This window comes from Lissotriton vulgaris, chromosome 6 (genome assembly GCF_964263255.1).
Source record: "Lissotriton vulgaris chromosome 6, aLisVul1.2, whole genome shotgun sequence".
NCBI lineage: Eukaryota > Metazoa > Chordata > Amphibia > Caudata > Salamandridae > Lissotriton > Lissotriton vulgaris.
The window spans coordinates 1,772,748,707-1,772,765,335 of NC_141694.1; the positions used below are offsets into that span (position 1 = coordinate 1,772,748,707).

At 46.3% G+C, this 16,629-nt stretch overlaps 1 protein-coding gene across 1 annotated transcript in view; it reads left to right on the forward strand.

The window, feature by feature from the left end:
- Window positions 1–16,629, forward strand: part of EFR3B (EFR3 homolog B) — a 1,036,998-nt gene that overhangs the window by 114,009 nt on the left and 906,360 nt on the right. The window lies entirely within an intron of this gene.

Sequence of the window (16,629 nt, forward strand, 5' to 3'; positions counted from 1 at the left end):
CCAGACCTTGTGATCGCCGTCCCTCAAGGATATAAGGTCTACCGCCAGGACAGACAAGGGAAAATAGGGGGTGGGATAGCAATATTTGTCGTGACAACTTCATGGTGAGGACACCTTTTATTCCCTCACCAACTTGTGAAGCCATGCAATTTGCCATTATTCTGACCCACTCACTTAATTTTAAAGGAGTTCTTCTATACAGACCCCCAGGTGGACGCTCTGGATTCCTCTCAAATTTAAATACTATCTTGGAATCTATAGCAATAGAAGATTCACTAACGGTTCTAGGTGACTTCAATTTTCATGTAGAAAAGTTAGATGACATTGAAACTCAATCTCTAATATCAGATATGGAAACCCTAGGGCTCCCTCAATTGGTTACATCTCCCACTCATGATGCCGGCCATACTCTGGACGGTATTTTTTCTAACCTAGACGGTATCCATATACAAGATATCCTCCCGCTCCTATGGTTGGATCATCATGCCATTTTGTGTACAATTACCTCTAAGGATGCCCCCACATATAGTACGGTGGTTTCTAGTCGTAAACCTTTTAAGGCTTGGAAGGATATAAACAACGTACAATTAAAAACTTTATTGGATAGCACTCGTCCTATTATATCAATGGATTCAAATATAGCCTCTAATCAATACCTGGAATGGCTAGGCCATGCAACTAATCTATTGGTCCCACTGAAAACAGTAACTAGAAATAGGATAACGCCCTCCGCGCCTTGGTTTACAGAAAACCTTAGGAAACAGAAGCAACTCTGTAGGAATAGTGAGAGACACTGGCGGAAATCCTACGACTCAGAAAGCAAATCCCGTTACAAGGAGATGCTTCTCACATATAAAAAGATGAATACTGAGGCCAAGAGAAAGTTCTTTAGTGAACAAATTGAGAATGCCAAGAACTCTAACAAACAACTTCATGATATAACAAAGCAACTAGCAGGGAAAACCCCTGACCTGGCCCCTCCTCCCTCTCAACCCCTTTGTGACGCACTGGCAAATTTCTTTTCACAAAAGTTAATGACATTTATCAAGCCTTTTCGTCCAAGACCGGTGTTCCTACACGTTCCACCTGTACCATCCCACATGAACTTTCGCTAACTCAATTTAAAGAACTCACTGAGTCCCAAATAATGGATATTATGACATCCATAAAAACAGGATCAGCCCTGGACCCTTGTCCTTTCAAAATTCTTCCCCCGGTCATGGACTCCCTAATAACTGTAATTACGCAAGTATGTAACACTATGTTCAGATCAGGGATTTATCCAGACACACTAAAAAACACCCTTTTAAAACCACGGTTAAAAAAATCGAATCTGGATAAAAATGACCTAAAAAATTATAGACCTATAGCCAGTCTTCCATCCTTGGCAAAGGTGGCAGAGAAAGCGATGAACCAGCAGCTGTCCGAATTCATCGAGGATCATCATCAGCTGGACAATACCCTATTCGGGTTCCGTAAATTTCAAGGCACAGAAACAGCCCTGATTAAAGCCGCAGAGGATATTAGAATCACCCGAGATCAGGGAGGTACAGCAGTGCTCGTGTTACTGGACTTTTCTGCTGCTTTCGACACGGTCAAAATCTCTATTCTGATCGACCGTGTCGAAAAGATGGGCATCCAACAGGTAGCAAAGAACCTACTTGCCTCCTTTCTATCTGGAAGAACACAGGCTGTCATGTTAGGCCCGTTCCAGTTGGCCAACCTGTCTCTGCCTTGTGGGGTTCCTCAAGGCTCATCCCTGAGTCCGACACTTTTTAAAATCTATGTGTCGGACCTAGCCAAAGTCATCAAATCGCACGGGATGAGCCTTACTTCCTACGCAAATGACACTCCGTTAGTGCTGTCCATCAACAATGATGGAGAAAAGGTGGCCGAATGCTTCCAAAAAGGCTTGCTAGCAATTGGAGACTGGATGGCCTCCAACTGCCTTAAGCTAAACTCCGAGAAGACGGAGGTTGTCATTTTTGGAAAACTTTCACCAGGCTGGTCCCCCACTTGGTGGCCTTCATCCTTTGGAGCTCCACCCAAACCGGTTCCAAGGGTTAGGAATCTTGGATTGGTCTTTGATGAAAGCCTCAACTTTGTTGATCATGCCAATCAAATAGTAGCAACAGCATTTCACAAGCTGAGACTTATAAGAAAGATAATCCCTTTCCTGCCAGATAGTGCCGGAAAAACCTTGGTAAACTCGCTGGTGTTATCCTCACTGGATTATTGTAATGGCCTATTTGCCAATGCTCAAACCTGTGTGGTTAACAAAATGCTGCAGCAAGACTGCTCTCCAGGACCCCCAAATTCAAACCCATTGCTGAAACAATCCGGAATTTTCATTGGCTCACGATTAAAAACAGGATAAAATTCAAGACACTTTGCATAACATTCAAAGCTGTACACAAGCAAGGACCACAGTTTCTCATAAATTCGTTGACACTCTATTGCCCCCCAAGACAATTCGATCCTTAACACTGAATCAACTAGCGATTCCTCGTACCAAGACAGTCTCATGGGGAGATCGACGGTTCACGGTTACTGCAGCCAGACTCTGGAACACCCTCCCACTGTCAATCAGGGCAAGTCACTCTCTTTTGCTATTCCGCAAAAGGCTAAAATCATGGCTGTTTAACCAGTAATCCCCCTTTGGAACCAGCACCGGGGAATCATGCAATGAGTCATAGCGCCGAGACCCCTACGGGCATTTGTTCGCGCTTAATAAATCTTAAAAATAAATAAATAAATACAATACAATAATCAGTCAGTCAGCCAAAAGCTTTTATTATCGGTTAAGAACCATAAAAAGACATACGTACACATTTACAGATAAGATGAATAGTTTATGACAAAATTACATAAAAGTCCAGTGTTAGACGGGGACCCGGAGGGTCGGCCGAGAGCAGGGAGGAGAGGCCTCCGGTGAGGGCCCTCTCCGGTAATCGTACAGACAAGTAACTTCCCCCCCACAGATAGACACCACACAGAGATGAGTTCTGCACACGTTTATATATATCTTTAGGCAAGGTAACGGACGATACAGCAGGACCAGAATACGAGGATCCCGTCAATTCTAGTCTCTTTGGGGAAAAGGGTAGCGGGACAGTCTGAGTACCGATCTGGTACGGAAGCAGCAGAGGTGGAGCTCACAATCCTCGAGCTGTAGGGTTCGCAAGGAGGGGCCGCGGCAGCGCCAGCAGGCCTTGAAGATGGTTCACGACGAGGAGGGCCACGGCAGCGCCAGCAGGCCTTGAAGATGGTTCACGACGAGGAGGGCCGCGGCAGCGCCAGCAGGCCTTGAAGATGGTTCACGACGAGGAGGGCCGCGGCAGCGCCAGCAGGCCTTGAGGATGGTTTACGACGAGGAGGGCCGCGGCAGCGCCAGCAGGCCTTGAAGATGGTTCACGACGAGGAGGGCCGCGGCAGCGCCAGCAGGCCTTGAAGATGGTTCACGACGAGGAGGGCCGCGGCAGCGCCAGCAGGCCTTGAAGATGGTTTACGACGAGGATGAGCCGTGGCAGCGCCAGCAGGCCTTCAAAGGTGGTTCACGAAGAGGAGCCGCGGCAGCGCCAGCAGGCCTCCAAGGATGAGTTTGTCTCGGTGTCTCTCGACTTCAGGATACAACTGCCTTCCTGCTCTGGAGCTGCCCCAGTTGTAGGTCTAGCGCCCTTTGATGTCCGGACCCTCGCACTTGGAGGTCGGGAGGTCCAGGATGAGGGAGTCCAGACACCCAGCAGGGGTTGGAGCCAGCGCCCAGGGAGGCTGGGGGCGATCGACACCTGGCGGAGGGGAGCCATCGACACTCCTTCTCCCATTGACCTGCCAAGTGGTCTCTTCACCCCCTGGGTGGATGGTGGTGCCTCGATGTCGGGGCCTGGCTGGGCCCGAGGCCGAGGTCGACCCGAGGCCACGAGGCCTGGTCTTGTAGTGTCCAAAATGGCGGCTGGGCCGGAGATAGGGGTTCTGGAAGGGACCCGGGCCAGCCGATACTGTGGTGTTCAGGAGCCGGGGTTCCGTCGGGGAAGGGCCGTGGGTTGCCCTGGCGGGTTGCAGGGGTGGTTCTTGTCCGGGGAACAGGAGGAGTAGGGGTCCGCGACCCGTCATGTGGGGAGGGGACGGCCCGGCCACAAGGCCTGTCCAACATCCAGAAACATAATAAGTACATGTAAATGGATAAAAGATTACAAATTAAAAAAATTAAGAGTGCAATCATAATGGTGGACTTCATGATTTAAATAACAGTCGCACTGTACAAACCCTAGGCATTTTATTAGTAACGAACCTCATAGTACGATGTTTAATTTGCTAGCGAATCAATAGTTTGTGGACTGCCAATTTTCAATTTTGCACATATTACATGCCACATCGATAGAAGAAATCTAGCTGTTGCAAACACTGTCAGATGGGAGGTATCATATTTGAGAATCCTAAATACCTCCCTGTAATCCCTAAGGCCCCTAGATTTGCAGTGTTGAATGATCCATTTGGCTCTTGCCTTAGAGTAAGAGGGACAGAAGAGCAGAACCTGCAGATCTGTCTCACTACTGCCCTCGCACCCAGGGCAAGAACTCCCTTCTTGTGGTACTTTGGACCACTTGTATGTTACAGCCCTGAGTGACAGTGAACCGTGTCTGAACTGGATGTATAGTTTTTTAGCCAGGGGGGGCTAAATGTCATCCAAGAATTTCTCAAAATAAGTACATTAATATATCTACGTCATTATGGACGCCGCCCCCAGTAGTGTATGGTTGTAGGGTCGTCAATCTAATTCAGCGCTCGAAAGCGTTTCTAATGATAGCCTGTTTGAAGTGAATCGCCGGTGCCGGCCCCACGCGCAGGGTGCGTCAGACCTTCGGCGAGTGGGGTGACTGGCTCTCTAAAGAATGGAGACTCAAGCTTGGCAGCAACTACGTGACGTGCCTGAATGAGAAAGTCTCCTCTCCTCTTGTATCTGTCTGGTCCTGCTTCAGGGCCCGCCTGACATGAACAGTGATTAAGGACTACCCTCAGGCACTGGAGATTGAAGTGGCAAAGCACAAGCAAAATATCTGTAGCTGTGGGCGCAGGCTGACTGCACTAGTACATCACATGTGCGGTGTCCGTGCGGCTGTTCATTGCCACCATAAGTCTACTTGCGACTTGTTTTCCTAATACAGGGCACCTTCAGGCAAAGGGGGGGAAGTGCTTTAAATGGAAATTCTGAAGTGCAGGTACTCACTATCCCAAAGTAGTTATCGCTGCTTAGACGTGCTGGTACTCTCCCATTTAAAGTATTGCACTAGCGCGACCGGTGCAGGTACTTTCTCTTTCAAGTTAAAGAAGTGAAAGTACTCAGTATCTGACAGTACCTGCGCATTGCAAGCACTGTGTTAAAGTCAGGGCCACTGGAACTATGTGGCAGGGGAGGACCAAATTATGTGGCAAGGTGGACTAAATTATTTGGCAATAAAAGGCAAATTATGCAGTATTAATGTGGCTCATTTTGTAATATTATTACTTCCTACTTTGTATTATTACTTTCTCTTTTTTACACTTGTAAACACAGTCTGGGCATAGCTTGCACCTCATTAATACTGGTTTAACGCACAAATATAGCAATAAACAACCTTTGCAAAGGGCGTTCGCCTGCGCAGCAACGCATGTAACTTTTGAACTATTTAAATTCTAAGTGATTTTTTAGTAAAAATCTGCTTATTATGCAGCAGATGATGGATTATGTGACAAAAGCGGCAAAACTATAATTATGCGAAAATCGCTGCGACTGCTCAATAACCAAATTCCGCTGGCCATAATTAAAATACTAAAAAGAACTCCTTTTAAATAGTAATAATATCTTTTTTGTATAGACAAGCCCAATTACTGCATTATGTGTCCAATCCGTACTTTGTATTTAACCAGACTAAACACTCTAAATGTTTAACACATACCACTATGGATAATATGTGACTCCTACACCTTGCAATGCTTATTGTCTTATGCTGCATTCCTTGAACACTGATTTGCACACTTGATTTATTATATAATATGTGTGTGAGATAAAAACCACTCTGACAGCCCTCCCTCACCCTGGGATGTGGAGAGGCACAAAATAAATTTAATAAACAATAGTATTTAAATTATTGCTGGTGTCAGTACCCATAAAAAGAGATTCATCCGACATTCTTACAGCACATGCACATCTCTTACATACAGGGGTAAAACACAGTAAAAACATGCCTCCAAATCATAGTTTCTGTTAAGCACTTGTGAAGTGATAACAAGATGAATGCTTTTTTCCTTTCATTGCATTGGCAGCTAGATTTTAGGCTCCAGATTAGCCCCAGCCAGGATGAAATGCCAGCATAAGGAAGACTGATGGTCTTTTAAGAGACCTTTATGTTGGTCCCATCTGGAAGTGACAATAAAACCCCCACCCCCATACTCTACAGGTTTCTGCTTTGAAAGAATAGCAAACACACTGTGGGTGCTGCTGAGTGAGTCCTGGTGTCAGGAAATGACATTGGTACAATTCATCATACTTCACTGATGCTGGCCCGGATCCTGATCAATATTTGCTGCTGGAAATGGTTGGGTTCTCATGGTATTCTGCACTAATGAAAGCATAGTGAAATGGTGCTCCTGGAGAGGAAAGCAAAGGCGTGAGATATGCAGATGGAGGATTTCAAAAAGAGGTGGAGAAGATAACAGGCCCCATAGCCCTAGCCTGGCTATGCCCAGAAAGATGGGCATATGAAACTCGCTGTGACCCAGCTTCCACCTCCACGGGTGCAATTTACATATCACCACTATACTGCGTGCATTGCAGAGAGGGCAAGCATTGGATGTGCATGTAGACCAAACCCTTTATTGGCACCCTGGCACTCACTGTGCGAAACTCATATGGCTTGTAGCCGCAGGACTCAGTCATGCCCCATTATAGACACCCATCCACAATCTGAACTCACTCCATTTACAATGTGCTCTATACAAGAGCCATTTCCTGCATGCAAATGAAACTAGATACACATCTAGAAAAAGCAAATACTTCTAGGAAATGAAGGATGGAAGGAGAATGAAGGTAAAGTGTAAACAGGGACTGCTTTGCTGAAATGAATTACCGTATGGTTTTTTTTGCATGCATTGCTGAGAAATAAATCCATGCTTTTGCCTTAAAATGTGAGGAAATGAACGTAGGGACCCATTTCAAAGTCAGTTTTAGGATCTGCCCCACTTGTGTGAGGGAGCTGTGGAGCCTAATGAGACTGCACAGGCTAGCGGTAAAAAGAGATTGTGACAGTAGTAATGAGGACGGGGAATGGAATGGGATTGGAAATGGGGAGTAATGATAGAGTCAGCAGACTTGAGAGAGCGTTAGTGTTGACAGATTGGGGGAGAGTATCACTAAAGGTGTTGGGAAAGGGGTCTTTTTCCTTTCTGCTCAAAGAGCCCTACTTTTGTTTGGTCCCCAAACAAACCCACCTGCTTCTTTCCAACACTGGTAGCTTTAGTATAGTCGGTGCTGCTACACAAAGGCAACAGCGTAGGTCCTGCATAACATTTAGTGCTAGAGTAAGTGTGCACGATAAAGGACTTTTGAGTGGCGGGAACTCATCCTAGTTAGTGACTATCTCCTTTCTGGCCTTCTTACATTTTAACTAGAAGCAGTGGGCCTCAGTCGTACTGTGATGACCCTTCCAGCTTGCCAAACCAGTCATGCTGGAATTGCTTTAATCACACAGTGTTTTTTTATATGTATCATGTGTGGTGTTAATTTCTGCGAGATCCGTTAAATATACTGTTTTAGAAGCCACGTTGCTTAAAGAGTTTCAACATTTCCACATTTGGGCTTAATTAGGCTGGATTAGAAACTGCTTTTGTTAACTTCATTTATAAGTGCCAGGTACAGGTTTGGATTTGTGGTGCCAGAAGTGCCACTGAGAAGGTCATAGAAGAGATCTATCTTCAAAATCAGTAATTATTAATAGAATTTGGATATGGTTGCAGAAGCGCATGGGTTCCCAGTGAAACTCCTCCCATTATACGCATATCGAACAGAAATTAGAATTATGGTCAGAATGTTTCCTGAAGGCTAGTTTTGAAAACTTTGAGGTTTGCAACTTTAGGCTGGTTTTTGGGCTGATACTAGTCTGCATTGGGCTGGATTTAGGCTTTAACTCAGACATCTTTGGGCTTGGGACAGATCCCAAAATCTGGCAACACTGAATTCTATTACAGGACCGGAGGCTTTGTATTATGCTTTCTCTTTCATTTATTGCTACACACAGCAGCCAATGAAATTAGTATTGTATATAAAAAAACTACATTTCCCATGATGCAAACCACACATCACATCCTGTCATAGCCCATAAGAGCCAGGCAATACCAGATATCCTCCTCTTTATTTGCTGCTCACGCAGCCAGTTAAGTGCATTTACTCGATGTTTATGATTATGCTAATGTGTTTGATGTACACCACTTGAGCGTTTATTCGACGCGTTGTCACACTTAATATTACTGTATTTGCACTGTTGGTATATTGCTATCTGCATTGTTGGCTTTCAGCTACTTTGTTCTGTGGTGTACGGCCGACCGCGACACCCCGCTGTCACCGGGGGTGTGCGCTCGTCTTGCCGATGCGTCCCTCCGGGGCCAGGGGTTTACTGAGCAGCGCGAGCATTGCGCAAAGGGTTTACTTGACCGCTCTCTCTCGCTAGGCGTGAGGGGAGCGTGACGCTCTTTCGGCGGTCTCCCCCAGCTGATTTACCCACGCAGCGGGTACTTTACATACAGCGGCCGCTGCGGGCCGATTCGAGAGGTTAAAATCACCGGTACTGACCCGCCGACGGCGGGAGTAATATTTATATAATTTCGATCGCAGAGGTCCCCCTCAATGTCCGGAAGCGCTCGGAGCTTACTTTCACTTTTATTAGGTTTCGATGTGCGTAGCCCAATTGGGCTGGTTTTGGTAGGCTTGGGCTACGCACATCGCTACTGCCCATTTTTTATAGGTTTTCTGGCCATTCTAACTCAGATTCTTTCCTGAGCAGAACCCCTATGCTTGGCAGGCTGCAAACACGCTGCGCCTGAAGGGAGCACACCTCCTGTGTATTCTTTTCACTGCTCTTTGCTCCATTTAAGCCCTAAGGACTGCAAGAACCTGGCTACAGCTTTGGCTGAGGAGCTAGGTACCTGGTGATTGGTTTGTGCTGTGGGTTGGCCCCCCCCCCCATTTACTCCTCTCAATATTTATTTACCTCATGAGCAGGTCCATTTATAGATTTGGTACTACCATGGAGGATTGGGTTACCTATGAGGAGGATGACGCTGTTTATGAAGAGGAAGTAATTAATCCTTCCATTGAAGAGTAATATTGTTGAGGCCCTGGACGCCTCAGTCCAGGATTCCGTCAACAAGGCCCTGGAGAAGACAGTTCCGGGAACTGTTCAACAAGCATTGGCAACTGCTTTTAAACCTATCACTAAGCAGTTGGAGAAATTTGCTAATTGCCATGGGTTAACTGTGCCTACAGTCCCTAAGAAGGACGGTGCGTCTTCTGGTTCTCAAACTAACTCCTGGCCTCATTCCTATACCTTGTCTGCATTGCCTGCCCCTGATTCCTGTAAGTCCAAGGCTCCGGACACTGATACTGACACTGATACTACATCTACTGATACCCCTGACAAGTCTCCTCCTAGGAAGAAGACTAAGAAGTCCAATAATGTGGAGCCTGCTCAACCTGTGACCACCTCCTTTACCTTTAACCCGGCCGATATTGTTCATCCGAGATCCTCCGATTGGCTTCCGGCGCCGGAGGTTGCCGCTTATCTGCATGACAACCTCCGTAAGAGTTTCGACAAGGAGGTAAGGAACAGACTCCGGTCAGAGTGTCCGAGACCTGACATCTCCGATAAGGTCGCAGAAACCCCTGACATAGACTCTAGCATGTTGACCTTTCTAAAAATGTTCGCCAAGGACCCTAAGAAGGGCATTGATCGTGCCTGGAGGGGGTGCCAGGACAAGTTACTGGACGTTGTGGGGCCCCTCGCAAAAATCCTGGAGATGACCTTGGAGGTGCAGGAATCAGGTACCGTTATGGACCCGCATGTTTTGGCGGGTTGGACCCAGCGGGCGATATGCCTCTTGGGCAATGCTAATTGCGCGATATCCATGGAGCGCCGTACGTCCCTCCTTATGAGGATGGACTCTAACCTCACCGAGCTGGCAGCGGCGGAACCTGGCCCACTGGCGGACGGCAATTTATTAGGTGAGCGTTTTGTGAAGGACGTGGGCACCTTCACGACTCTCGATAAAGCCCAGTCGGGAATCAAGAGAGTCTTTCAGGCTGGTGTTTTTAACAGGGCTGGGCGAGGCTGGGGACGCTTGTTTGGCCGACTGTCTTTCCAAGGCCCCCAGAGAGGCGACTTTGGCCGAGGCAGGGGCGACTGAGATTCCACCCTTGGCGGAACGTTCTACCCTACCAGGCAACGTTTCAACAAGAGGCGTTTCAACAGGGGAGCCTACCATGGGGGCTTTCAGGCCTCAGAATCTTCAGTTGAGTGCTCCAGACACTTCCCCACTCCCTTTGGGGAGTTTTATTCGATACTTCTTTCACAATTGGGCTCACTTGTCTCAGGATACTTGGATTTTAGAAACTGTTCAGGGATTTCATCTAGATTTCTTTCAGGTCCCTTCTCAGAACAGACGGCCCAGGCAGCTGTCTTTTTCCCAAACAGAATGCGTTTTCATAGCTTCAGAAATAAAAGAATTGCTGCAGAAACATGCGATAGAACGTTGCGACGAGGGCCCTCATGGTTTCTGAAGCAATATTTTTCTGGTTCAGAAGAAAGGCGGAGGTTACAGGTTGGTACTCAATTTGAAAGATTTCAATCACTACATGGTCTACAAACATTTCAAGATGGCGGCACAGCATCTGCACATGAACATTGCTACGCTCCAAGGTCTCTGGTTTGTGGTCAACGAGACCAAATCCGTGCTGTGTCCATCACAGAAAATAGACTTTCTGGGTTTTGTCATAAATTCTCACGCGGCTCAGTTGAGCCTTCCCCGTTCCAAGTTGCGCGACATACAGAAGGAACTACGCTCTCTGTTGACCAAACAGATCGTCTCACTGAGAGCCATTGCCAGGATAGTGGGTCTCCTGGCGTCCTCTATTCAGGCGATCTTTCCAGGTCCACTCAATTATCGGGCCCTTCAGAGATTCAAGATTCAAGATCTACAGAAAGGTCTCTCATACACGGACCTGGTTCTGCTGTCATCGGAGGTCCACCAGGAACTTCAGTATTGTCTAAGCCACGTTGAATGCGTGGAACGGTCAGGCCATTTGCGGCTCCCTTCCAGAAATAGTCATAGAATCCGACGACAGCTGTTGGGGCTGGGGGGGGGGCGCTTTGCGGAAATATCTCCACAGGCGGACGATGGTCCCTTTAAGAACTAAATCTCCACATCAATTGCCTAGAGTTGCTAGCCGTCTCATTCGCGATCAGAACGTTGTCACCCAAGAAAGTCTTGTGTTGCATCCTACTAAGGATGGACAACATATTGACAGTTCGCTACATCAACAAACTGGGAGGCACAAGATCCTCAATGTTAGTAGAGATAGCGAAGGACTTCTGGCACTATTGCCTAAGTCATCAGATATCGGTCATTGCCGAATATATTCGGCGCCAATCGAACATGGTGGCAGACGGGCACTCACGCCATCTCAAGGACTACAGCAACTGGCAGCTCCAGCCGCAGGTAGTTCATTGGTTACAAGCAATCTGGGGGCCATGCCAGATCGACCTCTTTGCGTCCAGGTTGAAACAGCAGATGTCTCAGCTCTTCAGCTGGAGACCGGATCCGTTAGCTCTGGCAACGGATGCTTTCACTCAGGACTGGTCTCAGTCTCTGAATTATGCCTTTCCCCATTCATATTGATCCCTCGAGTGTATACACAGATAATGCGACAGAAGGCGGAAGTGATCTTAGTGACTCCCCTCTAGAAGTCGCAGCCTTGGTTCCTGAGTCTTCTGGAGGTGAGTTGCGACTTCCCCAGGAAGATTCCGGAGTCCCCGACGATGCTCCAGGGCCCTCATGATGATATGCACCAATTGGTAATGTCGGGGCATCTGTCCCTGATGGCCTGGAGACTTTCCAGCAGCGTTGGCAAATGCCAGGGTTTTCGGAGCAAGCTTCAGCCTTTATCAATCAAGCTTGGGCTCCTTCCACCAGAAAGAGATACACGTCAGCCTGGAAGGGCTGGGTTCGTTGGTGCGTGGAACAACACGTTGATCCCATGGGGGCGGGATTACCCTGCATTGTGAACTTCCTTTCCCTGAAAGCTTCGGAGGGATTAGCATATTGTTCCAGTAATAATTTCCTTTCCGCCATTTCGGCAGGTCATTCTCAAATTGAAGGTAAACACGTAGGTATGAATCTGCTGGTTTCTAATCATCTGGAAGGTATTTGTGTAGAGAATCCCCCCAAACCTAAGTATACTGTGTCTCTCTAGTTCTTTCCCTCTTTAATGTTTGGCCACAAAATGACATGTTGACAAGGAAACAACTCTCGGCCAAGTTGACTATGTTGTTATGTCTTGCGGCATGTAGACAGTCTTCGGATGTCAAAGCTTTGGACATTACAGGTAGAGTATTTACTCCGGAAGGAGTCTCTTTTAATATTACGGCCAGTACCAAGACAATGTCTAGAAGTGTTGATTACCATGCTTTTCCAAGTAATGTTAACCTTTGTGTAGTGCAATGCCTTAAGGCCTATGAGGAATGTACAAAGTCTATTCGACCTACCAGTGTAACACAGTTATTGATTGCTTTGCAGAAGCAATTCAAACCTGTTACTGCGGCTACTATAGCCAGATGGTTGAAATATGTTATGCAAGGGGCGAGTATTGATACCCAAGTTTTTGGGGCGCACTCTGTTCGTGGCGCCATGGCCTCTAAGAGTTTTATGTTAGGTTCTACTGTTAAGGACATTATGCATTCTGCTGATTGGTCCTCCGACTCTACTTTCAAACAGTTTTATTACGAACCGGTAGGTGATATTGCCTTTGTAGTGTTTCAGCAGCGTTAAACTAGCATAATACGAAGCCTCTGATCCTGTAATAGAATAAAAAATTAGCTAGCTATCGCGCAAAGAATTTTCAATTCTATTAAGGACACAGAGGCGAGGATTATCCCACCGGTTATATTACATGGATTGTAATGTTTTGCCCACCCATGACTTTCTGGTCTGTTAAAGCAGAATTTACGGGCTCTATTTCTCATTCTTCCAGGTTCTGAGAATAAGATGGACTAAATATGCTTCCTGTTCAAAAGGAGTTTCTTTCCAGTTGCCTGTTCTTCCACGATGGAGGATGTTATTGTTGGCTTTAAGTTATTTATGGACTTACTGTTCGAAGCAAAGAAAGAGGAGGATATCTGGTATTGGCTGGCTCCTATGGGCTATGACAGGATGTGATGTGTGGTTTGCATTATGGGAAATGTAGTTTTTTGATATACAATACTAATTTCATTGGCTGCTGTGTGTAGCAATAAATTAAAGAGAAAGCATAATCCTCGCCTCCGTGTCCTTAATAGAATTGAAAATTCTTGGCGCGATAGCTAGCTAATTTTTTATTGTAGCTACACGGAGACTGGGTACTTACAGGCTTTGGCTCTGCCATGTTTTATAAACTTGGTTTTGGGTATTTCTAGTAAACTTAGTTCCTAGCGTGAGGACAGAAAACGCATCCTCGTATAACAATTGTACTGTGTGTGGAAATCGGAAAGGAACTTCATTTTATTATGATGTTAGTTCGCCGTGATTGATCATCAGGTTAATGTAGATCAAACAGAGTTATGTGCATAACCCATAAATTATAGGTGAAAATCACGGAGGTGTTCACACAGGCGTTTATCTTTCTAAGGCTGATAAAAATCCCATAGGATCTACAAGGAGTTCTAATAAGAGCTCTCTTACAAACGTTTCACTGCATGATAAGAGCTGGAATGTTGTAAAACCGGACATTTTTACAGTGCTTTTAGGAGAGACAATCTCAGTTTAGTAGCCAGCTCCACCTTGACCTGCTACTATTTTGTAATGTAACGTATGTGACGCAGAGATGTCCATGTATTCAACACTGCAGGAATCATTTTATAGTAATTTTTATCCTAAAGATTATTAGGATAGATGTATTAAAGCATCGTTGAGCCTTTTATTTAAACAATAGGACCAATATAGAGGCAGTGCTGGCGGATATAGATCGATTTTTGTCAAGGCATTAATAGTGACAGGACCGTCAATTCGACAAAACCTTGATGTATCATATCACTGATACTGACCTGCAATGCACTAGCAGGTGTACTATTCTAATTCTAGTCTTAGTAATATTGGAGCTAGAACCAAGTTGCTTCAATAGTCATTTTGACGTTAATTTTTTGTGACCATGAAGAACTGACACTGTGATGGAGGTCGATGTGGTGGGGGCACATCTATTGATCATTAGGTATAGTTCATTCCCTAGGGTTACGCAAGTGAGTCTAAAACTCTTTTGGCTCTTATTGTCCTATTGAGAGGGAAATGGAAGGGATTTTGATGAAGACCAAATCCTGCCACAACAATTTTCCCAAACACAGGTCTCGTGCCAGGAACCTCCGTTATCCCAAAGTAAGCAGAATCTCTGGGGGACTTACTTGGAGAGTCGATTGGCTCGATGGACGCGACTCCCACTCTCTGTGGCAAGACGGCTGGCCATTGCTAAAATGCTAAAACTGCCCAAATTCCTTTTAGCTATTCATTAACCTCACCCTACCTCTCACCAGGTGTTTTAGGCAAAGACTTTGGTCGTGTTTGGTATCATTGGTATGGGTGGGAAAACTGCCCAGAATTGCCTGGGAGATCCTTTGAACAGGGTGGACTAGGCACACCAGACATGGATCTTTACGACAGCTGCGCACAAGCACAATTTGGGTTTTACTGGCTATACCCAACACAGTTCATGGCCCACATTGCGCCGCAGCATGATCATATGGCACCTATACCTTTACACATGGCCCTGTATAGGCCACATACCAGGCCGCAGGCCACATTAGATACGATTAACTGCACTGTTTGAGCATGGCATGAGCTGCGCCAGCGGGCGCAACTGGTTTGCCCCCTCCATTCCATTGACTAGACACCCTGCCCTGCCTTTCTGTCAAGATGCAGGCACTTGCGACAGGCTGAGGAGCCTCCATCTTACCACAATGGACGTTGCCTTTCCAGAGGGCTCGTTTATTACACCACAGCAAGCCTTGGGAGATGCCGAAGATACTGTCCCGGAAAGGTTTACTTATTATTACCTACTGGCGGCCCTGTGTGCTAGCTTTGCGTCATTCCCCACAGGCCAACCCACCCTACAGGCGCTGGAGAGCTTTATTGCAAACCCCTCCCCGCGTAAAGCTATAACACCTGTATATTACGAAATGCGTCACTCGGCTCCGGTGCGCCTCCCTACTGCACGGCAAGAGTGGGAGGACCAACTGGGTATGGCCATAGCAGAGGAACAATGGACCTTTTGCTGCACTCAGGCAAGAGCACGATCGCCAATTTATAGGCTGATCCTTGTACATTTTAAATTCCTGCATAGGTTGTACTGGATGCCGTTATGGCTGCTCAAAGTGGGCTTAATAGATAAAGCGTAATGCACCCGGTGCTAAGCCCCTTGCACAAATTTTCTGCATCTCTCCTGAGGGTGCCCCGAAATAGAGCAATATTGAGGGTCCATCTTTGATGCGATAGATGAGACGACAAGTTTATGGCTAGAAACCACCAACCTTACAGTTTTTTTCTGGGATACGTCAAGGTGGTCCCTGCAGACAGCCAAAAGTTAATTTCATTGGTATTATGGCTTGGCAAGCGATGCCAGCGGTGTGCTGGGGTCGCCGCCCGGTACCCCGACCGGAGGATTGGATTAAAGATGCAGGGCCTTATTTATGAAGGTCTTGCGCCACCGGTGCGTCACTTTTAAAATGGGAAAAAGTGACGTACCAGTGGCGCAAGGGCTTCATAAATGAGGCCCGCAGTATATTGCCAGAGCAAGTTTGAGACATACTGGGATTTTGCCGGCTTGTTCGCGCCCCAAAGATATTTGCATCTACTCCAGGCTTATCTGCCATTGTGAGAGCAGGATGAAACTCAGAGCCTTCTCAATGTTATGTTATGTTATGTTATGTTATTAATTTTTTATATAGCGCACGGATGCCGCAGCTAAGAGGCGTCCCGGCGCTTGGAGATCAAGACCCTATAATAATATAGGGTCTTGACAAAAAAACGAATTATGAATAATAAGTAAACTTGGTAATTAAAACCTTTATGACCCTTCTTTGTTTTTCTGGTTTGGATTTGCATCTATCGATTTATCCTTTGTGAATAACCTCAATTAATATATATATATGACGAGGCACAGGTTGTAAGATTTGTCAAATTTATACATGATTTAAAGCAACCAGGTTCATACCTGACAGAACCACTGTTTATATTACAAAACTATACCGCCCAGGTTCTGAGGGATACTGGGTTACCCCGTAAGAAATTTTATCTTGTTACTAGGGTTTTTAGTTTCAAACAAGACACAAGCATCTTCCTCTGCCCACAGGCCCTTGAGCC